The sequence below is a fragment of the Chionomys nivalis genome, chromosome 18 (assembly GCF_950005125.1).
Source record: "Chionomys nivalis chromosome 18, mChiNiv1.1, whole genome shotgun sequence".
Lineage (NCBI taxonomy): Eukaryota > Metazoa > Chordata > Mammalia > Rodentia > Cricetidae > Chionomys > Chionomys nivalis.
Window position 1 is genome coordinate 31,968,574 of NC_080103.1, and position 27,248 is coordinate 31,995,821.

Consider the following 27,248-nt stretch of genomic DNA (forward strand, 5'->3'; position numbering starts at 1 on the left):
GCTCAGACACTGAAGAAAGAAATCAAGGAAGGCATTAAAAGATGGCTTGACCTTGCGTGTGCCTTCTGCCGTCAAGCACAGCTGATGCTAGTTCAGGAGGGCAATGGCCCTGCCAAGCCTAAAAACTTTATTTCTTTACAACCTTCCCCAATCTCTGGCTCTTATACTCCTTTAACATTTGCTTGCATGGTATTCCCAGATCCTGGAAAGAGAGGGGTAGGATACAGACGTCCTACTTAAGGCTCAACACTCCATAGTCACTTCCCTGCACTGTATCAACCACCATCTGATGCATAAAGAAGTTGATCCAGTGAGGACTGAGAGTTGCACTAGTTCATGGGTATAAGGTTAGTATTTTGAAGGCAGTTTAAAACTATGTCTCTATAGAACATGCATAGTAGTAAGGTCTATAACCTTGCAACACTGTGGACTCTTGGCCAAGTTTCCAGTACCTGGAATGTGGGTCTTAAATCCAATAAGAAAGAGGTTGGTGACTTCCATTACATTTCTGCAATAGTGGTTGCGCAAATCAATGGGCCCATCTTTCCAGAGTAGTCATTATTGTAGCTCACAGAGTTCATAGCTTGGTACAGCCATTGATGGTTTTTGTCCTTAGAGCCCTACAAAGCATCCTTGAGCACTATGAGGACTAGTCCTCTGGTTCTTCTCATATAGTGAAGTTTAGACTATGGATCTGGTGAAGAAAGCACAGGTAAAATCTACCACTCTCATTGCATCATAAGAAGGGCACATGGTATCAACATCATATGATGATTGAGGCAGAACTTGCCTTGTTTCTTCTCTGGGAAGTCACTAGGTTTCCTTCTCTTTCCACCAAATCCTTTGCAAAGAATTCACCATATGCAGCTCAAAGTTTAATTTCATTAAAACTCCTCTGGACATTTTTTACGAAGGGAATATTTGCATATTAACTATATTTGTTTATAGCCAATTGCCTCATCATATCATTAAGGACTGTTTTGGTTGAATTCCAATATTAATTTATTTTGTTGCTCAGGTTATTTTAGTTTTACCAGTAATCTTTTTGCTAGTTTATATGTAGATGTTTCATTCTTTAAAATTTAAAATTATAGTGCTTATTGGTATTTCATGGTCTCATTACTTTGTATAATTTTAACCAAATTCTGCTCAATTTTATCTTCTAGATATATAATATTCTGCCAATTTATATATAAATGAAATAAAATAATTTATTTCTGCTTGAGTGTGTGTGTGTGTGTGAAAGAGAGAGAGAAAGAGAGAGAGAGAGAGAGAGAGAGAGAGAGAGAGAGAGAGAGGAGGAAAATGCATATACAAATTAACTTCTTTTCATAAGCAATTAGAAAATGGAGCAGGTGTGTGATATCATGTTTTGTAGGTCACGAGAAATTGGTACCACATAATAGGATCTAATTTTATTTTTTGGTATCCTTTTAAAAGTTATCACCATAGACATATTTTCTTAATTATTGTACATGTATGGGAACTTTTGTTTAGTCATAATGTTTTTTATTTATTAAAAATTGCATTGTTTTGGTCTTTTTCTCTTACAATAAGGTTGCCAAATTTCACAACACTCTTGGTTTGGACATAGTTTAAAAGAATCTCTAATTTTGTGCTACTCCTCAGCTTCTCCTTCCCCTGCTCCTCTACCTCTGTACTAGATGTATATCTGTATTGTCCATTTTCAAGTTTCTTTTGATCAGTGTTTTACATTTCTCAGTCTGAGAAAAACGTAGGCATTATTTCATCAACTGTTCCTTCTGTTTCTATCTCCTCTTTTATACTGTTATGGTGATCTCTGAAATTTATCTCTTTTAAAAATGTATTTTAATTAAGTTTTTGAGAATTTCACAATGCAGGCAATATGTTTTCATTACACCCATCCTTTAGATCCCAACTCCTCCAGTTCTGCTCTTTACTGTTTGCATATTTTTCTAGAAAAACTGTCAGATATTTTACACACAGTTTCCGGCTCTGTGTATTTCCCTCCCGTCTCACACTGGCTCTGTTGACCTCCTGGAATGTTGATCTCCATCTTGACATTTTGGTGAGGACTCTGCACTCCATGTGAACTCTGAATTACAGTGCCCTGGACCAGAAACACCATCTCCATAGAGACCCGAGTGATCACAGGGCTCATCCTTCCTTTCCTTTCCTTTCCTTTTCTTTCCTTTCCTTTCCTTTCCTTTCCTTTCCTTTCCTTTCCTTTCCTTTCCTTTCCTTTCCTTTCCTTTCCTTTCCTTTCCTTTCCTTTCCTTTCCTTTCTTCTCTTGGCATCATGTGTATGATACCAACTTCCTATGACTACAAAGTATGATTTCCTATATGTGTTTTATTTTCAAATTGCTGATGAAGAAAGGTTAACTTTTAAGCTCTTCCTCTTGACACGAAATTGAATTAATTTTCAGAGATTGTATTGATGTTGCTTTCATAGGCAGCTTAAAAATAGCCTCCTTACCTCAGGGGTCATCTAGATAGTGGCTCTAAACACTAGACGTTAGTTTCAGCTAGAAAGTCCAAACATATTAGTATCAAAATATGTATTTTTCTGGGTGTATTTGTGATTAGGTTTAAGAAAGCTAAATTGTGTTTATAGGAGATATAATTTAGCTGATTAATATGCTCCTCCTTTGATGGAATCTCCATTTACTGTCCCATAGTAGTTTTTCCTTGTTATTTTCATTTTTAAAATAAGACAAAATAAATTGTGATACTGTTTCATATTGACCCTTCATTAAATTCTTCTATAGTTATGAAAACAAATGCCATTATGATGTTGCAGCACCCATTGGAACATCTCCAGTATCTAAGGAGCTGCCATCTCTGCTATGCATGCAAATGTGTAAATTTTCCTTACTTTGCTCAATGTTGATTAAAAGAAAAAACTTCTGGAGCTACAATCTTTCCCTAGTTAAAAAAGAAAAAAAACCACTCTAATCTAGTGTAACTATTCCAAATAAACATCCTTGAAGACAAAATAATCTATTTTAAACCAAAGACAGCATCCTGAAGCATAATCTCCTGCTAGTACAATTTTAGTGACTATTATCTTTCACAGACAGGGTCTGTCTTAAAATTCTATTTATAAAGTAGTTCAGGAAGCATTGTAAACATTAAGGGCACTCTGCCATTTTCCTTGGCATTTGGACAGTACTGTTTTTTGAAAGCTACTTTTTTTGGGGGGGGGCTTGAGATAATTTTAAGAAATGTACAAAATTTTGCTTTCAAATGTCTTGAGCAGGTATAAATATAACCCTTTTAGTACATACTTCATCATCTTCCTCCAAGGCTGAAAAGCAAAGCATATCTAAAAAAAAATTGCAAGTAGATGCTCATTTCCCAGAGAGGAAAAAGAAATATAAAATGTAGAAAAGAAATTTATAGTGCTCAGAAGAAGAACAGGAAAACTGTCTTTCTGTTGGCAGATGAAATCAAGTTGACTGTCTTTTGAACTCAATACAGTAATTCCACTTTCATTAAGGAGCCAAAAATTCCGTTGCATTAAGGCTCTTGGGTTTCTGGTCCAGAAAGATCTCAATCAAAGCATCATTGTGTTATTACCACCAACATTTCCACCATCACCATCATCATCACTATCATCATCAATCTCTCACACAAAACATGGAACTCAACCATAACAAGAAGAAGCCCAAGATGACCACAGAAATCCCACTGAAAAATAAGCCATCCTAAACCTAGAAATAATTTTCTATATTAAAATCACATATTTCCTTTGTTTGCTATGATAATTTTTAATGTCTCATCATTATGGTGATTATTAATAATTTATATGTAGCATAATCTTGATCTTGGATGATGGTAGCGAGCGAGAGAAGCACTCAGAACAAGCAGAAGTTCATATATGTGAATACACAAAAGTGCATTTTGATGGAAGGCCCTTAATTCAGGGGGGCATAAAGAATTTGACGATAGCTTCAAAGGGTATTTAGAACCACACACTTGAAATCCATGATAATAAAATCGGTACTTTCTTAAGAGCCAAGTTTTCGGGGAAAGTTTTCACGACTCGGATTTTTACCGAGACCCATTTTGAAACTTGATGGCAGGAAATGTGCAAACTAGAGATATGCGAGTTCCCTGGCCCTCCGTATTTGGAGACTAAAGGTAGTATGGGCTGCTTTCATATTTGGTTGAAATGCTTGGAGAAAGCAAACATTTTTTAAGAGAGCCGCTTATCTCCTACTTCTTTCAACTGCCCTGACTCTCCTGTAATAGTCTGGCTTTTAATCTCTTCCAGCTGACACTCACTACCTCAATCCTCTCTCACCAGCCCCTACTAATCCCCCAGTCCTGGATGGCTCCGCAGCTCACGCATCAACTCTGTGTGAGGCCCCACTCACTGTGTAATTAAAATGATTGCCACTGTGATTGTGTTGTTTTCTTCGAAGGATCAGGAAGAGTTGGTCGTCTGTGTTATTGTGTAGCTAAGAGCTCTGGAATTGCACCATAGTCAGCCCCAAGACAAGGTCAATTATTTTAAGAGCTGTGGCTTGTTGGTTTTTTTTTTTGTTTTTTTTTTCCCCTAAAATAGGGCACGTGTAATCAGTGCATGAACTAAAGAAAAAAAAAATCAAATGTTAGGGTCACCTCTTCCTGGCCCAGCTAACCAACTTCTTCCTGTTAACTCTGATAGTATTACAGTCTCCTGAGATATTATCTCTCTTGGTGTATTTTAGCTGTAGGGAATCTCTCTATATACTATTCTTAACAGATCAAAAAGAACTCAGAGCTTCAGATTTACACAACCTGGAAGCTCATTTGAAGGCACCAAAAAGACACACCACGCTTCTATAGATGCTAAAACGTCTGTTTATCCAGGCTTCTTGAGGGTAGACAGCCATTAAACATACAGTTTCCAGGATTTGATTATTAAAATTTCCTAGGATATATTGGCTTCTGCTTTTATTTTTGTTGTTATCAAATTTGACCGTGAACTCTGTGGTCAGAGCAAAGAATCTCCCTAATGTAACTCTGCTACAAATTAATGTGAAATACAGGGGGCAGCTTTTGTCCCTTTTACAATAACAGCAATAGATTGATCTCTCTCTCTCTCTCTCTCTCTCTCTCTCTCTCTCTCTCTCTCTCTCTCTTATTTTATATTATTTTGCAAAAAGGTTTAAATTAGAAAAAACAAAACCAAAACTCTAAACTAACAAAGCAAAATCCATCTGATTAAGGAGTAATGAAGTGAGCTTCTGAAGGCAGAGGCTACCAACCAGATGATGTTTCTATAACTATCCAAATTCCACTTTCTAGAAAATCTGGCCAGCATTGGGATGCCATAGGGATGTCAGCTCTTAAGATTTTCTGGTAAGTACACAAAATGAAAGCAATTTCTAAATTTGAAAGTCCTTACAGAGGCTCTCTTCTCAATCTGCGCTAATACCTGGGGCTACAATGGGTCTATCCCTTTTCTCACCACAGTGTGTCTGCGGATCGATAGTAACCAACACTCAAATATATAAAGCCATAATTATGGTAAATATGATAAAGTATATAAGCGCAAGCACAAACAGTTTAACTCAGCCAATTTTAAACAACCCACGACGGGAAGGGAGGGGCCTGCGCATGATCAGCAGCTTCTGAATGTTTCTAATGTGTCAGGCATGCTCGTAGCAGGTTCTCCAGCTATGTCTAGCTTAAGGTGTGGAAACTGAGGCACGACTACCAAACTGGGCCTGCATTTCACAGCTTGCAAGTGAAGTAACTGTGGGCTTGAATTCAGCCAGTTGGGTCATAGAATGCAGGTTCTTAGCTACTGAATGGAACTTGGTTTTCATAAATTCCATTTTATTACAGTCTTATTCCATTGCACCTCGTTATCTCTTTCTGTGGCAAACTGCTATAGTTTGGGAACCAGTGGAAACATAATTTGTGAAACCTAGGAAAGCCGTTCCTTGAAAGTGACTTTTCCAATGATGATACGTGAAGGAAGAGGTGTGATTTAAGTTCCTGTGAGACGATAGGAAGGTAGAGAACAATGAGCCTTCTTGTGGCTTTAGATGCACTCAAAGTTTTATTATTATTATTACATGTGAGAGGGAGGTAGAGATGGAGAAGGAGGGAGGAAGGGAGGGAGGGAGGGAGACAGAAAAAGAAGGAGGGATAGAGGGAGAGAGGGGATGTGTGTGTGTGAGTGTATCATGGCCTGTGTGTGTAGATCAGAGGGCAGCTTAGTGGAGTGGGTTCCTTCTACCCACTTTCCCATGACTTCAGAGACACAACTCAGGTCTTCATGCTTCTGTGACTAGGGCTTTCCCTTGCTCAGCCGTCTTGATGGACCCTTTTAAATGCAATTGAATCACTATTTCTTAGAACACTAATCTAGCTCTTTAAGGTAAATGTGAAAATTTTTTCACATTTAATTTGTTATCAATAAAACAAGTAAATGCCCCCAAGAATAGATAATGTGGTGAGGTACATAGTGGATTCCTGGGCATATCTATTCCAAAGGCAATTTGTTGAAGAGAGCAGTTATTTGTTTGCTTGGTTAAAATGCAGGTAAATATACATTAACCTTGTATAAATGCTCCATAACCTTGTAGGCTTTACTCATTTTGAAAATAGTACTAAAGATTAGGAGATACTAGATAAAAAAAAAAAAAAACCAACACACACACACACAACACTTTCCAATAAGAATTTAATTTAATTTGACTCTAATGGGGATTATTGATATGAAGGAAATGGAAATGGATTACCAAATTCCCCAGTATTATGGACAATCCTGGAGAAAGGCAATCATTTCTACAGATCTGGAATGAAAACACTCCTTTTTAATAAGCCCTCTTTCAGTAGCCTTCAATTTTTCAGACCCTTTCCAGGCCCAACTTACTTGTCAACTCCAGGAAGTAAGACAGTAATGTTTTATAAAAGCAACTGGGATGTCTCACCACAGTGGGAAACCACTTTTAAGCGGACATCAACAAGCCTTGTTTGTGGGAGACCTTACAGAAATGACTGCTTTTCCTACAAGAGATGGGCTGCCTACTGTGGAGATGTCAAGGTCAAGGGTGTGGACCAGGGACTTGAGGTCAGGCCTTGGGAGAATAGCTACAGAGTGTGTTCTCTTTGCTTTTTCCCTGGGCAGAGAACAAAGTGAACTCATTAAGTAAAACCCTGGAAGGTGGGACATAGATCAGTTGTATCAGGTCGTTATAGCTCTTATGTGTATTTTGTTAAGGACTATAAACCATGATGATGCAGTGAAGGACTCTAGCAAGGAATTCCAATTATCTGCTCAGTGCTATTGCAGGGAAGGGCAAGTCTAACTGCTATGGACTGAGATGTCCTAACGGTTTCAGTGTGTCTCTCCATCCCTGGGAAGCTGAGGGAGACTAACAAGTGGCCACCTACCATAAATCCAGACATACATACAAGCAAAAAGCAGCTTTTAAGTAAGTGCTGAACCTTAGGCCAGTAAAAAGGTTGGTCTTATTATTTGGTGGTAATATTAATCAAGTAGTAAAAGTTGTTAAAATTATTTTTGTAAAAAAATGAAGATGATCAAATACCTTCTTTTGTGCTTATTTAGATCTGCATGAATATAAAACGCCATTGGTTATTCATCTTTAATACCTAGGGGGATTTATAAGCATATTGCTTTAATAAAATTTGGTTCATCTGTATAGTACTCGGCTCAGATATGCATATTTAATTACTGTGAAAGTAATTTACTTGTACAGATGGTGGTATTAGAGGGTCTTACTTCAATTTAAATTACTTTCACTGGAAAAAAATTCCTCCTTGGCTATGATTGCTAAGTAAAAATTTAACTTTTATAATATGTGGAATACAGCTACTTGTAACCATCACACTCAATAATGCTGCATATTCAAAATAAACATTATTGTAAAATTCTGAAGCTATTCACAGAGAGTAGAATTGTAACAAGATAATTCATGATTCTCCCATGCAAACTTCAGGGTGTTTAAAGCTCAGCCTGCAGAGAGAGTACAAAATTGAGCTTAGCAAAAGCATGGGGATCTCCTTTGGAGTTAAAGGCAGTGATCAGCACCTCGAAGACCATCAGGGCTTAGCTTACACATATTCAGCCACCTTATCAAAACTACATCTCCCAACCTGGAAGGTTCCAGAAAGAAATGAGGCGATTTCTGAGCCATCTACCCAGGCAGACCTCAGAGAGCCCCTGGTTGGAGGGTTCCCTATACAGAAGTTTCAGTTATTCGTCCTTCCCATTCTAGAAAAGGGCAAAGCTGCCCCTTCCCCCCACTGAAGTTTGATAGCCTCTAAAATGCAGCATTCATCCTGTGGAAAACAAGCCCCCAAATAAACATCATCCTTTTCAAAGGCAAGCCCGTCACAAAAGGAGACAAATAGCTCATAGCATTGTGTATTGATCATCAGAGGGTAGCTGGGTATTAAAAATGGGGGAAATACAAATGCTTTTGAAAAAGATATTGTTTTCTATTATGAGATTGCGAGAACGTGCCTGTGTCTTTGCTCATTCTTCACTGTGAGTATTTCTTTATTAAAGCACTGTATCTCGGGCAGCACGTGTGCTGTTCTCCGCTCTGGTTGCTATGGTAAGTAGTCATGTTTTATTGAAAAGTAAATGGTCGCCACCCACATGAATGGCTCCCAAATGGTCCTTAGCACAAACTCCTTTTCTCTGCCCCTCACTTTTTATGACTAACCTAATTTTTAAAATAAATATGAATTTTAGTCTTCGATTAAGGTGAAAATCTGCCTTCTCTCAAATCTGTCTTTGGAAATGGCTAGGCTCATTGGACTCTTGACTAGGGAGTGCATCTAGAGGACCAGAGATTAAAGGAAAAAACCACACAAATGCGTGTCTCCTGGGAAAGTTTAAAATGTCTTGTAAAGATCGTCCATTGTTTGTATATTTTAGTTTATCATTTAATCACAGAGACTGATTTGATACAATCACCTTTCCTTTATCAAGTCCCATGACCCCTTAATCTTTGTGATCACACATCTAGATGTATATATAAAATAAACATATATAGTAATATTGCAGGGGGCACTGCATTGCAGGATTCATTTTAAATAATGGAATCTGGAGTCTGAATAGAAGGTATTTTAGTGGTTTATGCATATTTAAGAGTTTCTCATAAGTAACCTTTACCATATGAAGCCGTCCTCCCGAAGCAATATTTCAAGCCAGCTGTATTGTGCATGTATGCATGTGTACAGGTATGCATGTATGCATATATCTATCTATCTACCTACCTTTCATATGTCTTTATATCTATCTAGTCTATCATGTCGCTGTCATCTAACCATATATCTTCAGCCGTTTACCTGTGCAGTGTAGGACTTGTCATATGGCATTGGTGACTTAAAGGGAAGTGAGTTAGCATGAGATCATTTTTCATTTTGAGTCATCTCTGGTGTGTGTGTTTTCCTTTAAAATACTTTACAGAAACCTGGTATACGAAGACCAAACCACAGCAATAATGTTGGACCAGAAATCCTCCAGCTGGCCAACAGCATCTAGTTTATCTGTCAGACACAGAAATTTCTGACCCATGTCTTCTTTCTACTCTTTGCCATCTTCAAATTTGTCTTGAAAATTACTAGGCTCAGTTGTTCACTTGGCCATGGAACCGTGACTCGGGGCACCAGGTTTCCTATCATTTGGTGTTAGCTGAATTGTTATTTTCTCACCAAGACTGAAAACTACTACCATTTCATGAAGGAGAAAAACACAGGGCTGACTGATAAGAAAAGATAATGGAGGGCATGAGAAGAGTGGGGACTTTCTTAATTACGCCATTCACAGACATGCTCCGGTGGATCCTTCTCTTGTCCCACACTGTGAAAACTCCCTGTCCCATGGTGGCCACTACAGATGCAGCGGCAGGCGATGCACAGGTGAGAGGCTTGTAGCTTGGACACACACAAGAGGCAACTGTTTTTCATTTTTAAGAAGAAAGGTAAAATAAAGTGTTTGACCAAATGTGACAGAAGTTTTTTCTTCATTTCACCCTTATTTTTGTTCATTACACAATATTCTGTTGTAAGGCAACTCCCCTTCCTCCATAATTCATTTTATTGATTTTTATATTAAAGCGATTGAAAGCGATGTGATATCATTTTCAGGCATAATAGAGCTATAGAAGCATGACAGCCAACACCTCACTTGGGGAAATAACATGTAAACATTCTACAAATTAGCCTCTTCTAATGCAGTTAATAAACTAGAATAAACACTTGCAGATGGAATAGAATTAAACAATACATTAAATTTCCGAGCATGAGTTTGCCATGGCCTTTTGTTTTTATTATAAATGACCATCACTAACATGATTCTAAGTACTCCATTAAGGAAAACTTAGCTGCTAATAGGTGGGGACTAATGAGGCAGTGCAAAGTACAGCTGAAGAGCTTGCTACTTCAACCACAGAAAATTCTACTCTATGCACAACTAAGTACTAGGGTCTGAAAAAAGTAGTTAACCCTTAAACGTGAATAAAGCATATGTTTTGGGGGAAAGTATAGCAGTGATCAACAGAGTTACAAGACCGTGGGGAATAAAGGTCCCCCATCTTCTGGAGTATAGAGCTTTAAGACCAACAAAGACAAGAAATACCCTAGACTTTCTATGGAAAATTCTAGAGTTAGGAAATGGTTCAATGGAAAAAGTGCTGGCTGCATAAGTGTGAGGACCCGAGTTTGGATCTTCAGCACCCAAATAAAGTCAGGCATAATAGTGCTTGTACACCTGTGCACGCACACACGCATGCAGACACACACACACACACGAGAAGGGTATTTAAAATGATTGAAAGTACATCTTTGGAAATAAGTCTGAGCAGAACAAGGGAACATTGCCATCACTTCCACGTCTGCCTCTTTATTAGCTGCCTCCAACTGCAGACTTCTATTTCCCCATGGACTTTGATTCTCACACATACCCTATATGGATTTAATGTTTCTTGTTCCATTAGCCACATCTTTAACCCCCACTTCCACGAAAGACACATGGATGCAGTTTTGAATTTTGATAATAAAACTCTCCAGTATCCAATTCCTGACCCTCCGCTGATTTTCAGCTTCATTACCCTCACATTTGCTGACAGGTGGTAGTGGTTTGCCCTGAAATGCCATCAAGGCAAAATAAATGAAAACAAATGCAATTCAAGACACAACGTGATACGTGCCATTAGAGCTATACAAACAGGATGCTATGGGGTCTCCAGCTGTAAAATGCTTCTCTCAGGGACACCGTGGAAGACTGGATCCAACAGACGTAATATCAGAACTTAAGTCTAGGAACCCCAAACAGTGTTAGTAAGAAGCTGCCTCTGGATATTTAACAGAGAAGCCTTCACAAACCTAAAGGAATGATCTGACTCAGAACTCTTTGACTGCTTGAGGATTACACACGTTTGTGTGTGTGTGCGCGCGCGTGCGTGCACGCTATGAAACTATACTGGGAAACATATTCAGAAGCTTAATAGGTTTTGTTTGGAAGGATTCATGAAAGTGGAGACAGGTTTTATGCAGAAGTAAGTCAATTATTTTGGTTTGCCTGCTTCCTTACTTGCATGTTAAAATACCTAATGAGATTGAAATTAACTACTTCAAGATCTGTGAGGTTTGGGAATATTTTCCCTTTTTCTATCTACATTTATCAGGAAAAGAAACAGTTTAAATGAAGAAGACACAGCAGCCTATTCTTCTGGACTTCTGGATTTATGCACAGTCCTCAAGTTTTCCAGTCATATGCTGGAATTGAGTGTCTTCATGCTTTTTTTTATTTTCACAGTAGATTCAAATTGAGAAATGATCTTCAGTGCCTCTATTTCTCTGAGTCAGAGATGAGACCAGAAGGGTGCGGGGTGTGGATGAGAGGACCGCTCAGACTTGCTTGATTTGGGTGGATATGAAGATGAAATGCTCTACTAATAGGAGAAAATTTATACCAGGAATAAAACAGAATGGTCTTATGGTTCAAAGAAGTGAATGGCTGTACAACAAGGAACATGAGGTCTACGTAGGTAGTGGACAACAAACATAGTGGAAAGTCAGAGCAGGCTGGGTTGGTGCTGATTGAGTAAAGCTGGGGAGCAGCTGAGTAAAGCTGGTCCTTATGTAACAGCCCACTCCCTGTCTAAGACATCCAAGGACAGAATGGAACAAGGACCAGGGAGTCTAAGTCCCTCTGAAGTGTATGTGAGTAGGAATGGCGATGCTGGATTCCTTTTGTAACATTTGGTTAGCTTATCACAGACCTAAATCAGCTATGGCAGTGATTGAAACTGAATAAACCAAGTGATATTTTACTCCAGCAACATCTGATTGGATGACTGATGGTTGCTGTTAGTTGCCACACACTGGTCCAGTGTGCTTCCTTCATGTTGTGGGCATCCTGCTAGACTTTTGAGATACAGAAAGGGAGAGATTTTCTATGAACACATTTTTGGCTGAAGTCTACCTTGTCCTGATTTGTTATTGAGTATAAAACCTGACTGGGTGTAATAAGATGCTCCATTTTAGACTCACATTATCTTGCCCAAGTATTGTTAAATTACCAATGAGTACTATAATTCACCATTAATTACAGAATGGTTCAATCATCAATTAACTTGGAAGAAGTAGGTACCATAGGTTATTAGTAACCATAGATAGTCCTCAAATTGCTCTTTTTCTTCTCTCCCCATTTGAATTTCTAAAATTGAATAAGTAATAACAATGTGGCATTGAAGAATTTTATTCTATACCATTCACAAAAATAATAAATACGAAAGTGTAATATAAAAAAACTCCAAATTAATGCTGTTCTTGTGAGATTTTTGTCAATTTGACACAAGCCAGGGTCATCTGAGAAGAGGGAACTTCAGTTGAGAAAATGCCTCCATCAGATTGGTCCCTTGGCAAGTCTGTAGCAAGAAAGTAGCTTCGTGATTAATGATTGCTGTAAGAGAACTCAGTTCACTTGGGTTGTGCCACCCCTAGGCAGGTGATCCTGGATTATATAAGAAAACAAACAGGCTGAGCAAGCTGTGAGGGGCAAGCAGTATTCCTCCATGGCCTCTGCTTCACTTCCTGCTTACAGGCTCCCACCTTGAGTTTCTGCTCTGACTTCTGTTGATGTTGTGCTCTTGTAGGAGGGCCTCTTGTTCGTCCTGGATTCACAGAACTGAAATAATCACACAGAAACTTTATTAATTAAGTCACTGCTTGGCTCATTAGCTCTAGCTTCTTATTGGCTAACTCTTACATCTTAATTTAACCCATTTCTATTAATCTGTGTATTGCCACATGGCTGTGGCTTACCAGCAAGGTAATTTAACCAATTTCTATTAATACCTAAGTTCTGCCCTAACAACAGGCCAAGATTTTTGATGTTGTGTCTTGAGCCCTCTCTTTTTTGCACTTCCTCAATATTGCTAACACCACTGTCTGGGTCAGCCATGCCAGTTGCTTATTGACTTAAGGACTCACTGAAATGTCAGGATCTCTCTCTTATAGGGGAGGGAGTCATGATGTGGGAGCCCCCTCTGTGTGCTCTGATTACCACTAATGAATAAAGAAACTGCCTTGGTGTGTTGATAGGGCAGAACTTAGGTAGGCAGGAAAAACTGGACTGAATGCTGGGAGGAAGAAGGCAGAGTCAGAGAGACACCATGGAACCACTAGAGTCAGACATGCTGAATATTTGCCAGTAAGCCACTGCCATGTGGAGATATACAGATTAATAGAATGGGTTAAATTAATATAAGAGTTAGCCAATAAGAGGCTAGAGCTAATGGTCCAAGCAGTGTTTTAATTAATATAGTTTCTGTGTGGTTATTTTGGTTCTGGGCGGCCAGGGCAAATAAACAGCCTCCATGCAACAGAGTCAGGTAGCTTTGATTTGCAGAGTAACTGGCATCAGTTCTTAGAGATTATAACAGGATATCTGTCATCCCTTCAGTTATTTAACTAGGGCCTTAAAAATCAAGTCTTTGGGGTAACAAATAGAAGATGAAGTTAAATAGATGCTGTCACTAATTAAGGAAAAAGTACATAGCTTCAAAAGCAACTTTAAGAGTGAGAGTGAGTGTGTGTGCGAGATTCTTTTCTCTTATTTTGTTCCCGAATACTCTATAAATATTCCACAGTTTGACCAGTTCAGTCAAAGAGGTGTCAGAGGATGACTCTGGAAGACCAGCACAGCCTGCATCCAAGCTGGGCTCGGTTTCTGGTCAATGGGATAGTGTTCTTATCAAATGGAACTAACAAGAGGAAATCGTGAACACATGCTAGGGGTCTTCCAGAGGCTTCCAGATAATTTTGAGTTGTACTATAAACAATGGTCATCATATGTTAAGGCTTTGAAATAGCAAGTCAAAAGCATATCAAATAAACCAAATATATTTCTCATATTAAAAATAACTCATTTGCTGGACAGTGATGGCACACACCTTTAATCCCAGCACTTGGAAGGCAGAGGCAGGCAGATATCTGTGAGTTCAAGACCAGCTTTGAACTACAAGTCTATAAGAGCAAGTTCCAGGACAGGCTCCAAAATAACAGAGAAACCCTGTCTTGAGAAACCAAGAACAAACAAACAACAAGCAACAACAAAAAACAGAGTCAGCCCAAAGGCTGTCTAGCAAGACTGATAAAAAAAAGAGACATCACTGTACCACCGCATCTTCAGTGCACTTTGTCAACCACTAGATAAGTGAGATGTGTAATTTATGGTCTTGCTAAAGGGGTGGAGAAACTATATATAGATGTCATATAACCCTCAGAAGACACCAGAAGAAACCTGTCACTAATAAGTGCTTCAATGTTGGGCACACTCACTGCATTTGGTTACTACAAAGACAAAGATGTATCCAGAACTCTTGAAGCGATGATTTTACAATGGTCATTGCCCAAAGAAGCACATGGTTCAAGAAGTCATATATAAACCTAAGACGAGAGAGGTTTCAATGCCTAGAAATGTTGTAAAGAACTAACAAAATAAAAAGAAAAATCATTCTTTGTGGAGAAGGGGAAGTTAAAAAAATCAAAGGTTTGAGGTTTGGGTTTTTAATGTGACATTTGGTAATGTTTCACCAAGATGTGACATTTCTTTCATATGTTGACACAACTCTGTTCTAATTTCTTCTCTTTTTGGGTCATCTTTTCTTTACCCCTTTTCCTGATTTTATTCTCCCACTCCCTTCCCTTTTCCCCGTTTTCCTTCCTCCTTACCCTCCCCTTTTCTCCCTCTTATCCCCCTTTCTCCTTTCCTTCCCCTTTCTCTCTCCTGTCTTCCTTCCTCCTTTCTTCTGCATCTTTCTTTATCATCTTGCTTTTTTGTTTTCTGATTTTTTTCATAAGTGCCTTATCTACACTATGTATCAGATTTCTCAAGAAATCCCAATTTTATTAAATGACATCTTAAGTATTAATTTCTTCATGAACTTCATAGTGTCCCTACATATGCCCCACTATTTACAAGCGAGATTCTGGATATAAATAACAAGGCATGGTTCCTGCGAATTTCTTCCTAGTGTACACACCTGGCCTCTGGAGCCTGTCTTCTAGCCACTTCCCTTATGCCATGGCCCCTAAAACAGCAATCTGCACTCCTGCCTCAGTCCAAAAAACACAAATTGGCTGCTACCCAGAAACTGGAGGACAAGTCGGCCTCTCCCAGTCTGCAGAAGGGAGAAAAAGAAGAGCAAGAAGCTATTGGACATTTTGAGGAAGTACAAAATGAAACAGAGACTTAATGGACAGGCTAGTGAGGAAAATTTGAAAGTAGAACAAAAATATAACAAACTCTGCCAACCATTTTTTTTTTCAGAAGAGGTAAGAATTGATTGCCAAAATCCCAAATTTTGGGACAACAACATGCGTCAGCCACCCACAAGTGTCTGCGCTGCTCGGGGAAGAAGACAGAGAGGCTCTGCGTTACTTGACCAGAGTAGAAGTGACAGAATTTGAAGACATTAAATCAGGTTACAGAATAGATTTTTATTTTGATGAAAATCCTTACGTTGAAGATAAAGTCCTCTCCAAAGAATTTCATCTGAACGAGAGTGGTGACCCATCTTCAAAGTTCACTGAAATCAAATGGAAATCTGGAAAGGATTTGAGAAAACATTGGAGTCAAATGCAGAACAAAGCTGACAGGAAGAAACAAAGAGCTGTTTTACCGGGTTTCCTGACCATTTTGACGCAGATGCAGATGAGTTAGGGGAGGTCATCAAAGACGATATTTTGCCAAACTTACTGAGGTACTATATGGTTCCTGATGGGAATGATGGAAAAGGGGAGGCAGAAAATGATGACAGTGATGATGGTGAAGAGGAAGGAATTGATGAAGGCTTGGAAGATATTGATGAAGAAGATGAAGATGAAGATGATGATGGAGGGGAAGAAGGAGAGGACAATGAAGGGGAAGATGATTAGCACAGAAGACTGATGGATTCCAACCTCTTTTTTTATTTTCTTTTTCTTTTTTAATTTCCTCCAGTCCCTGGGAGCAAGTTGCAGTCATTTCCATCCTCCCTCCAATCCCCCTTTTGCTCTTGTTTTGAAGTCTCTCTTCTCAACACTATGGCTCTCAGCTTATTTTGGGGGAAATACCTTTAGCAGAATACAATGGGAAAACAATTCCACTATTCTGTTATAAATTAGTTTCTACCCATTCTTGTCTCAAACTGTGGATTTATCACCATCACCCGAAGCCCTCCACCCCTCTTGGTTCTGCAGGAGGCTAGGAGGTGCTAGGCCCCTGTGTAGTAGTGCATAGAATTTTAGCTTTTTTCCTTTCTCTGTATATTGACCTCACAGATTTGACTGTGTTTCTACGTGAATACAGACAGCATTTACCGACATGTTATCTCTCTACTTTCTCCTGTTTAATAAAAAGAAAAAGGGTGGGGAGCATAGAATGTCAGCAAGGGTGGGTTTGAGGTGTCAGGAGGGTAAGCGGACATTGTGACAACATGGCTTCTCCTTTGGCATGTGCAATTGTGATGTTTAACAGACATCCTTGCAGTTTAAGATGACACTTTTAAAATAAAATTCTCTCCTAACGATGACTTGAGCACTGCCAGTCTATGGGAGAATCAGCAGAACCCTTAGGGTTTATTTGAAGTTCACATTCTCTGTTGTAACTTTATTTTTAATTATTTTTAGTTTTAGTTTTTTTGGTTTTCACTGAAAGGAAAAAGATGGTCATTGTAAATGTTGAAGTGTATAAGTTGCTTTGTTACATTAAAACCAATGTGTACACACACACACACACACACACAAGAACGAGGAATCATCTCCATATGATTGTAGTGGAAAAAAAATAGTCTCTGCAAAATAACCTATCTCACTGATTTTTAAACCCAACATATTATCATAAAAGCTCCACTTAGACATGTATTCCTAAACTGTTTCCCATTGTCTCATCATGAGAAAACTGACCAAAGCACTTGACATGGCTTTAGCATCTGTGAACTTCATTAATTTTCATCTCTGAATGTGTGTGCTTCAGGCCTTGCTATTTCTCCCAGTGCTTCAAATGAACTTTCTGGCTGTATGACTGCATTACAATCTATGTTTCTGTGAGTTTAGTTCCACATAGACCTCATCATACTGTCTCACAATGTAGTACATGCACAGATATTGTAAGGATGCAAGAAACAGGAAAGAAAATAGGCAATATAAAGTGAGACACACATGAACACGAAGAGTGTTTGGATTTAGGTGCTACACAGATGGCTTAGTGGTCAAGAATACACATTGCTCTTGATGTGAACCAAGCTTTAGTTCACATGACCCACATGGTGGCTCATAATTGGCTGTAATTCTGGTTCCATGGGTTCTATGATCCTCTTCTGACCTTCCTAGGCGCCATGCACATGTGGTACACAAACATACATGCAGGCAAACCACGTGATAAAACTACACATAAAATAAAAATAAATGTTTTTCTTTCAAAATTAAAGCATGCATTTATTTTTGTCTTCAAACTGATATCTCTTCTTTATTTTATTTTTCTTCATCATGCTTGTCAGCGTCTGATTTTCTATGCATTTGTTTATGATATATTTGTATGCATATGTACTATATGTTTTATTTGCTTCTTAGGATGTCTGAGTCCATCTAGAAAGCCTCCTTGCAGATAGGTGTGGTGCATGGACACACACACAAACACAAGTTTTTAAAGTTATCAAATATTGCTGTTAATATCTAGGATTGTATCTCACAAGTAGTAGGTTGTCATTGAATATATGCTTAGTGAATAAATCTCAGTTTGAGGAGATTTATGGTTGGTGTGATACGTAAAAATACTTATGGAGGTAGTCATGATATATATGATTAAGTGAAGATAGTTTATAGATACTAGAAGAAAGTTATTTTGGCTCTATGGCTACATCACAACCTATATTACTGTAATTTTAGTTTCGTATAGATGAAATCCAAATAAAGCAAAAATCACTTTCAAATATTTCAAAGATTATTTTTTCAGGGAAGACACTAAAATGTCATTTAGTATAACAAATAAATGCATTAATTATTTAAAAAAGTGTAGTATGTGTATGTTAGATTAAAAACAAATATAGTAACTGTATTGCAAGTCTTTTTAATATTAATTTTCCTTTACTAAAATATATTTATTGTAGAAAATAATGACTTTGTTATGACATTTTCATACATGGACACGATATACTATAACCAAACATTCTACAATTCAAACATTGCTCAATTCAGACTGACTTTTTAGAGAATTTGCAATATTGTTAAACTCCTTAACGTTCATAGAATTATGCTACCAGATAATAATAATATATTCAATGTTTTCTGAATGTCTGCTGGGTACAAGGGCCTTTCATACTATAGAGAATAAAAGTGAAAACTATATATTTCACAGAAGGAACACAGGTTGCAAAGGAAAGTAATAATAGAAAAAAAGCAATAATACAATGACACCACTGTTCTTTGAGCAGTCACAATGGGGTAGATCTTAGCAGATATAAAGTCAAAGCATGGGAGTGAGAAAGACAAGCATGGACCAAGGCATGGCTTGCAGACTGTACACAGCAATGTTTGGGCCAAGAACAATTTGAGATGTATGGGATGTATGGAAATTCCACAATTTTCATAGTGGAAAGATGGAGCTTTGAAATATGAGTAGTTAGGGTGTCTCTGGTATCTGTTTGAATTTACTGTGCTCTCTTGTCATTTTTGAGATGCGTGTTGCTCCTGAACATTGTTATCATGATTGCTATTGAAAAAGAAGAAAAGTAGAAAGACGTATCAAGAAGAAGCCAGCGAAAAGAATACCACAGCTCTCGGAAAATTAGACAAGAAAGTTATTCCGTAAAAATGGTGTCGTCATTCAGATGGAATTTGCAGGGCATCTAATAGGAAATTAGATAGTAACCAGTTTCAGGGATACAGATGAGTTGAAAGTCCTCTTGTCTGGCATTTAGACTCTGGGATGCTATGTTGTCTTTTGGGATAGAGAGATCAAATGCATTCCAGAATCACCAGAAAATTCAAGTTGAGAGACTTGGGGTTCCTATCTTCCGAGGCACTTCATAATTGACCAGATAATATGAATCTGAAAGACTATCAAGAGATCTGTACATTGGACACAAGGGGAGCTAGACCTTCTTCCCCAGTGGGATAAAAAAGTCTGAGCGCCACTGAGATTTACTGCTCCCCAGGTCTTGAATGTAAGTTAAATTAATGAATACACAATGAAGATGAGTCATTACCACGCTGGAATCAACAATGTTATTTTTCTTAGGCTAAATTAAGTTGCTCTTTTTATAAGGACTCACAATGTGCCGCATGAGTCCTAGGGCAATCATTGTTGTCTAATTTACCCACAGCAATGGTACATCTTCCTCTGGCTTCTTCTTAAATATCTCATTACTTTGTCTCATTTCAGTACTTGATTCTGATAGCAATACACAATAAGTACATATGTCTTAAAAATGACAGGGGCAATGAGTTCAAAAAGACCTGTGATAGCAAAGCTGCTAATATTTCATTGTGCCATCTTCCCAGGGTTTGTTCACACTCACGATGAGCACAATATAAAACAATAGCTCAAACAAATGTACACCAAGCATTGCAAACTGAAACAATATCATAAATATTTTTGTTTAAAATATATTCTAAATATTTTCATAATAATTAAGCTTGCTTTGGGTCATAATCTTTAATTATTGCATAGAATTTTAGTGCACAGATAAGTTAACATTTAATCAACCTGCCATCTTCAGCCATTTAAGTTTTATTTGCTTTTCTCATATTGAAATGTAGTGACATGTTGCACATAAATGTGTAATGTATCCGTTATCACTTCCTTGTGATAGCATTACAGACTAAATGGTTTTAAATCTTTCAAGGTTTTGAAACAGGTTGTTAAGTTACAGTTCAGCCAAGCATGAAGGGCTTTTTTTCCCCAGAATACATTCCAACATTAAAAACACACTTGTTTATGCAAAGAAATAAATACAAATGAGACAAAGCAAAGGCTCTGAAAACTATGGTGTACTACCTTATGTCACCATAATTTACATCTTCATTACTATTAAAGGTGAACATTCAAGACATAAGTCCTGATTTGTGTAATGCAAGTGCCTGTTTTGAATTCCATATTTTATTAATCTCTAAGTATTGTTCTTTATGCAGTAGAGATGACAAGGCTTTATTTTTTTGTAGGTAAATTCTTACTTAGAATTACAAAACAGTGCTGGTGGTATATCCCAGTATGTTTGATACCCTGGGTTCAATCCCCAGTACCACAAACAAAAACAAACAAATGAAATCACAAAAGTGGATGTCTACTGAGCATGGATGTATTAGAATGTTGATGCTTTTAGACACTTGCCAGCTTGAAATACACAGTGAGTACCTAAACTATGTAGAAAGACTTTGGGTCAAATAAATGAATAAGTAAACAAATGATTAATTGAGAATAAAGACATAGGAAAAATAATTTGAAGGTAAAATAAGCTTTGCAGTTTTTATGATCAAACAGGTCTTAATTATTGTACTGCAGAGTTTACTGTTAGTTTTTGAAGACACAATTAGCAAATAAAGGATGGTACACCCCATAAGCCTGGTAGCCATGAAAATGCAAACCAGACTGGTTCATAATTGCGAAAGCAGAGACTAGGTGTTTAGTGACCTTAGCAAATTTCAAAAGAATTGAGGAAATATGTCTGACACCACACCAAATATGTGCACAGTGGAGACAACAGGATTGGGATAAATGGAATTAATTTTGTTTTTCTTTGACTTCTGGTCAAGATTACATTTTCATAGAAATTAGTGTTTTAAAAATAGTCTAATAGTATTCTCAATATATATATATCAATTTATGTATATAGAATATATATATATATATATATATGTCTCATGAACTACCAAGTTCTTTAAAGTAAATCTAGCTTTAGTACCTCAATTTCATTCTTGCCTAGTCTTTCTATCTACTGGTTTATCAACGAAGTTGTTTGGATGTTTGTACTCATGTAGATTTTGACTTCTAGGACTAGGATGTGCAATCAAAACATCAGAACCTAATACATCATGCCATAAATTCCTTTTCTGTAGTATTTATTTTGCTTCTCTCCCAAATGATATTAACCATGCTTAACTTTTCTTTTCCTTTTACCAATCAGTCCACACATAGAACAAAGGAAACCAATATGTGCTGCATAGATAAGATTCTTCTCCATGGTTACTTCTGCATCCAGTTCAGAGTCCTAGTTAAAAATATCTACCCAGAAGGACTAAGCAAAAGGCATGTTAATGTTCGGAGCATAACATGAAGGTCGTTGCATCCACAGATCTCCAGAGAAACCAGGAATGTTAAGCAAGCAGGATTGTCTTTCCAATGGGAAAGATAAAAAACCTGATCTTCCCTCTAGAAAGATGAAAATTGGAAGTGATGGACAAATAATCTGGTGACATGCGTTATCTGTTGGACCAGGCCATATCAAGCTCCTACAACCAGGATCTAGTAATCTAATGGGCTAGTGGTGACTAGTAATCTAAATGACCCTTAAGGGAGTGATATAGATTCTAGACCATAAAGAAGCCATCTTGTTGCAACTCAAGATGGCTTCCTCTCTGGTTGCAGTGGAGCTACCATGCTAGTGGAGTTCTATACATATGAGAAAGTAGCATTCCACCATGTAACCTGCGTTGCATCAACATGAAAGTACTGGGGAATGGCAGATATCCAAACTTTTTTATACTGTGTACCATCATGTGATTCTAAAATGATTTCAAAATGTAAAGTGTTTAGAAACTGTCTCAAATACAGACCTGGACCAAACAAAGCCTTTCTGGAGGAGGAGTGATGCGAGAACTATCGGCAGTCTACAAGTTAGCACTGCTTTTAAAAATGAATCAAAAATACACCACACCCAGGATGCACGGAGTGCCCTTTCAGAAACCTTTGTTCTTGCTCATTTCTTAGATTAAGGTAAAAAAGTTAGTTTATTTTCCTTAGCAATATTAAAATATACACTTTATTATAATAATATAGCTGATTGATAAAGTAGACATTTTATTCATGACAGGTATTTTTATTTTTATGTATTATAGACTTTGCTGGTAAATAAATAATATATCCACTTTATATTTGGTGATAGACTCTGGCTTTGCAGCAGAGTCTGGATTTGAACTCATAACCTTCCTACCTAAACTTTCCAATAAGTGTTTTTATTGTGTATAGTATGTTCATCCTTAGTGAATTTATCAATCTTAAGAAAATTTTTTTCAGGTAACAATGAAAGTACTTTAAAATTCCAAAAGTAATCCTGGTACGATGGCCGATAAAGGTAACCCTAGCACTCAGAAGGCTCAGGCAGGGAGAATACCAAAAGTTTATGGTTCATCTGCATTCCATACACAGAGTGACACCTTGTCAAAACAAAAACAAATAGTTTCAAAAAATGGTCACTCAATTTTCAAAACAAATCAACAACCTCAACATATGAATTCAATTATAAAAACCTGAGATTTTGCCTTGAAGATGAAGTTTGGTATGCTCGTTAGCTTCCAGGTAAACTCTATCTAAATCATTTCAAAACTGTATGTAAGCCTGTAGATTAGTATGATGGCTTTTTAAAAATAAACAGAACGTGATAGACATGAATTCCTGATGTAGAAATTCACTTAAAGGTGCCAGTGGCTTTTGTGGGAATATATGTGTTTAATTTGCATAATATGGTCAATTATGTAATTTGCATACTCTGTTATTTAATAAGTGGATGGCTTGGGGCCAGTATCTCTAAGCTTTCTACATTTCTGGAATTATGTAGATGGTCTCTACAATGTAAAACCCTAAATAAAGGTCAACATTGTTACCAGTCAAAATATCTGCATCAGGGATGTTTCATCCCCCTTTGGAGTGTGATCTGACTGCGATTTCTCTCTTACCTCTGAGGAGGATTTGAAAGAGACACAACCCCATTTCCCTCATAGATCCAAGTAAATAGCATCAAATAGAACCCCTAAACAAATATTGAGACAGGGCACACATGCAAAACATATTCTGTAAAAAAAAAAAAAAAAATGTGTGCGCTTGCCTGTTCCTTCTTTTTCTTGTTTTCTCTTTGACACCCAAGTTATCCTTATTTATTTGAAAACTCTTTATTGACTCTAGTCTTTGAAAATACAGTTACTGAGAGTAGAAAAAGGGAAAAATAAAAGTATTTGACAAGTAGAAAATGAACAGAAGATGAATGAAGAGTCTGTTGCAGCTGTGCATGCAGAATGTCTGGAAGCTCAGAAATAACAGAAAACAAGATATGCATACTAATATTTCAAGTATAAAACCGTGGTTTTAAAAATTAGAGTAATACTCCTTAGTACTAACTGGGTTTTCCTTAGATGGTACAGATACAGATTTGTTTTCTTGCTTTCTATCAATTAGTATAGAAATTGTTAGTTGTGAATGTGTATTACCTGTCTCATTAGAAAACAAAACTTTCTCAAGACTACCAATTACAGACAGGCTCTGAGATGACTTCCAATGACTGTTCACCATCTTCTGGGGTCAGCTGAACTGAGCAACTGGTTTACAAGGAACAGAGACAATGGCAAGAATGATTAGGTTTTAGCCTCATGGTTAGGTCAGAAAATTAGTACTCTGTCTTGGGAAATCCACTGCCACTCTCCTCTCTGATGATATTCAGCTGCTACCATCGCAGAAGCTGTCTTCTGGGGAGAACACAAGACAAGGAGCTGATGGCTCAGTGTAGCGGTCATCAGGGACCCAGTCTCTGACAGTGACCACATGAATGAGTCTGAAAGTTCTCCTCTGATTGAGTCCAGAGGTGCCTGCCCCCCTGATTAGCACCCTGCTTTTATCCTGGTGAGAGACCTTGAACTAAAAAGCAAACAGCTGGGTTGTGCCTTGGATCATGACCCAAGGAAATTGTGAAATAATTAAACATGTATCATTGTAAACCATTAAGTTCTGAAATGAAATACATAGAGAAAGACAGAGAGGGGGGAGGAGGGAGAGAGAGAGGGGAGAGAGCATTGTATGTGTGGACATGTGTGCATGGGAGTCCGGAGGACTGCCTCAGGTGTAATCTTCAATAAAGTCATCTACCTCCTTTGATAAGACAGTATCTTTCACTGGTCTAGAGCTCACCAATTAGAGTAGATAGGCTGCCGAATGAACCCCAGGAATTTTATCTTTACCTTACTAGTACTGAGATTATACACAATGCCAACATTCCTTGCACTTAGCATGGGTACTAGGGATTGAAAACAAATCTTCATGCCTATAAGGCTAACACTTTACCTACTGAGTTACCTACCCTGCCCCTGGAGATATTTGCTAAGCAGTCATGTTTAGTTTAAACAGTAATTATTAACAATGAACTCTAAGGTCTATGAAAGTCTAAGAAAGCCTACAGATTTCCTCTTTTCAATGTTTATTTGGTTTTCATTTCGAGAGAAAGCGTTGATTCAACATCAAATTCTACTTTTAGCTTTCCAGCATATCATAGTTTTGCATTCATAAATTCAGGAGTCAAATGTGAAAGAGGCACATACTTTCCATTAAAGATTTGGAAGTCTAGCAGAGGCAAGTACATAGCAATATAGGTAAGTTGGTGATATCTGGCAAAAGTTGAAGAACATGCATAATGCCATAAAGTACCATAGGAAGCGTAGTGGAGAGACAAGCTTACCCAAGGTAAGTCAGAAAATAATCCCCAAAGGGTTAATATAACTGAGCCAGTTCCTGCTAGAGGATACCAGCAAGAAGGGGGAGGGATAGATCTTGGGATGATATTACCTTCAGACAGCATTTAGCAAATATAAAGCCAGAACTGCTGTTGTGGAAGCCATGCTGGGAAATAGGTGTGGCTATTCTGCATAGTGATTTCCTCTGAATGGAAGCGCTCCCTCCTGGGTGACAGAGAGCAGGGAGTGAGGCTTGAGAAGCTTGGGAAACTCACAAGGGTATGGAAAGCCTGTACATTTCAAGACTCACCAGACCCATCCCCATCCCCATCCCCAAGAATATGAGAGCAACAGATAACTGAGAAGGCTCTCTGCCTATTGCTGCCTGCAAGTTGTTCGGAAGGCAGCAGAGATGCAGCTTTAGGGTAAGATTTCCTTGGATACAGTTGCATCTGAATCATCCAGGCTCCTCCACCTAACCTCACACTTATTCTTCTGTGTGCAATCGCAGTAAACTCATTGGTTCAGTGAGCTAGACTTAGGTCGGGCTGTGTCTTTCTTCTGTGGTCAGTGCTGTATCTGAGATACACAGATGTTTGTTTTCCTCAGAAAGTTACACAATAGGAGCCATGCAAGAATTTGGAGTACGCAGAAATGATGGGAAATGTTTCTACTTGAGCAAGCCAAATAAGGGAAAGAATTAAAAGTCAAATAAAGGAATTAAGATATTCTATTGTTGGTATTAAAACACCATTACATCTTTTAACTGTGGGAGTAAACTAATTTATGCCATATAAAGATAACTCTGGCACCGAGTGGAGAATTGGTTTTGGTGCCAAATGAGACTAGTTAGGAGGCAATTAAAATAATCCACCATGATAATAGCTGCTATTGTTTTAAAACCCTCTGTAGAAACTGGTATATTCATTTAATCTTAACAATTATCTCTCTTAATAGAGATAATTTTATCTCACTTATGAGGAAACGGAGGTTCAGATAAATTCAATGACCTTTCATATATTACAGCAACTAAATAGAGTCAATTTGGAGGGATATAAAGCAAAAAAGATCAAATGTAAATCCAAGAACTGCAAAATAGAGCAAAACATCACAGATGTCAAAATAGTGGAGGGAGCAGAATGATGGTAACAGAAGAAACTCGTCCAGTAAACTTAGAGATAAAAGAGTAAAAGCTACTTGTTTTCCAAACTGAATTCTCAGAGACTAAAAGTCAATTAAAATATCCTCAAAGATGTGAAGAAATTTTATAAGACAAAATGTGTAACTGGAGCCCCAAAGAGTGATAAGAAAGAAAATAAATTTTGAAAAAATAGAGCAGAAAGAACATGGCCTAAATTTACCCAAATTTTGTGACAGTTATAAATTTGAGATTTAAAAGTTCAAAGGATATGGGGCAGAAAACCTCATATAGATGCATTACAATAAAACTGTTGAGAACACAATATAAAATGGCAAGCCATGAAAATGGAATGTGTACAGAGAGAAATATTACCCATGAATCACCAACAATAGTCCAGGATAGCACATAGTGATGTGACATTTGTTACAAGTTAATAAAAAGTCCTTAGAATGAACTCCCATATCCTTCATTGTACCAGGGAGGATGCAGACTCAATGGAATGCTGGCTGGCCATCTTACTAAGAGGTGGGGAGACCTTGCTACCTGGGAATGAAACGCCAAAATGGAAGAGCAGAGAGATAACACTCAACTTCTTGACATGATGCTTGAGTGATTAATTTACAGGACTCATTTTTCAAGGCTGCACATTTTCTCTTTAGTATAAATCACTTTGAGTTGGCTTTCTGTAGACTACAAAAAAATGAGCCATATTCCCAAGAAACATATCCTTCTATCTTGGAATTTCTCAGACAGAATTAGTTGCTTGTCTTCTTCCTCTATACTCCTTTAGTAATTCTTGGCACTAATCACATTGTCTTTATTTTCTTTTTAAAAACTATATAATTGAGAGTAAAGTTCATCAAAGTTTCTTAGCATTCAAAGAACATTGACTGTCACATAGTGAGTCATACAGTACTTAGTCTATGGTGCTACTGGAGCTGATGAA

General features: G+C 37.7%; 1 pseudogene; it reads left to right on the top strand.

The window, feature by feature from the left end:
* The first annotated feature begins 15,548 nt into the window (after positions 1–15,548).
* Positions 15,549–16,407, top strand: LOC130889350 (protein SET-like; annotated as a pseudogene).
* Positions 16,408–27,248: the final 10,841 nt, after the last annotated feature.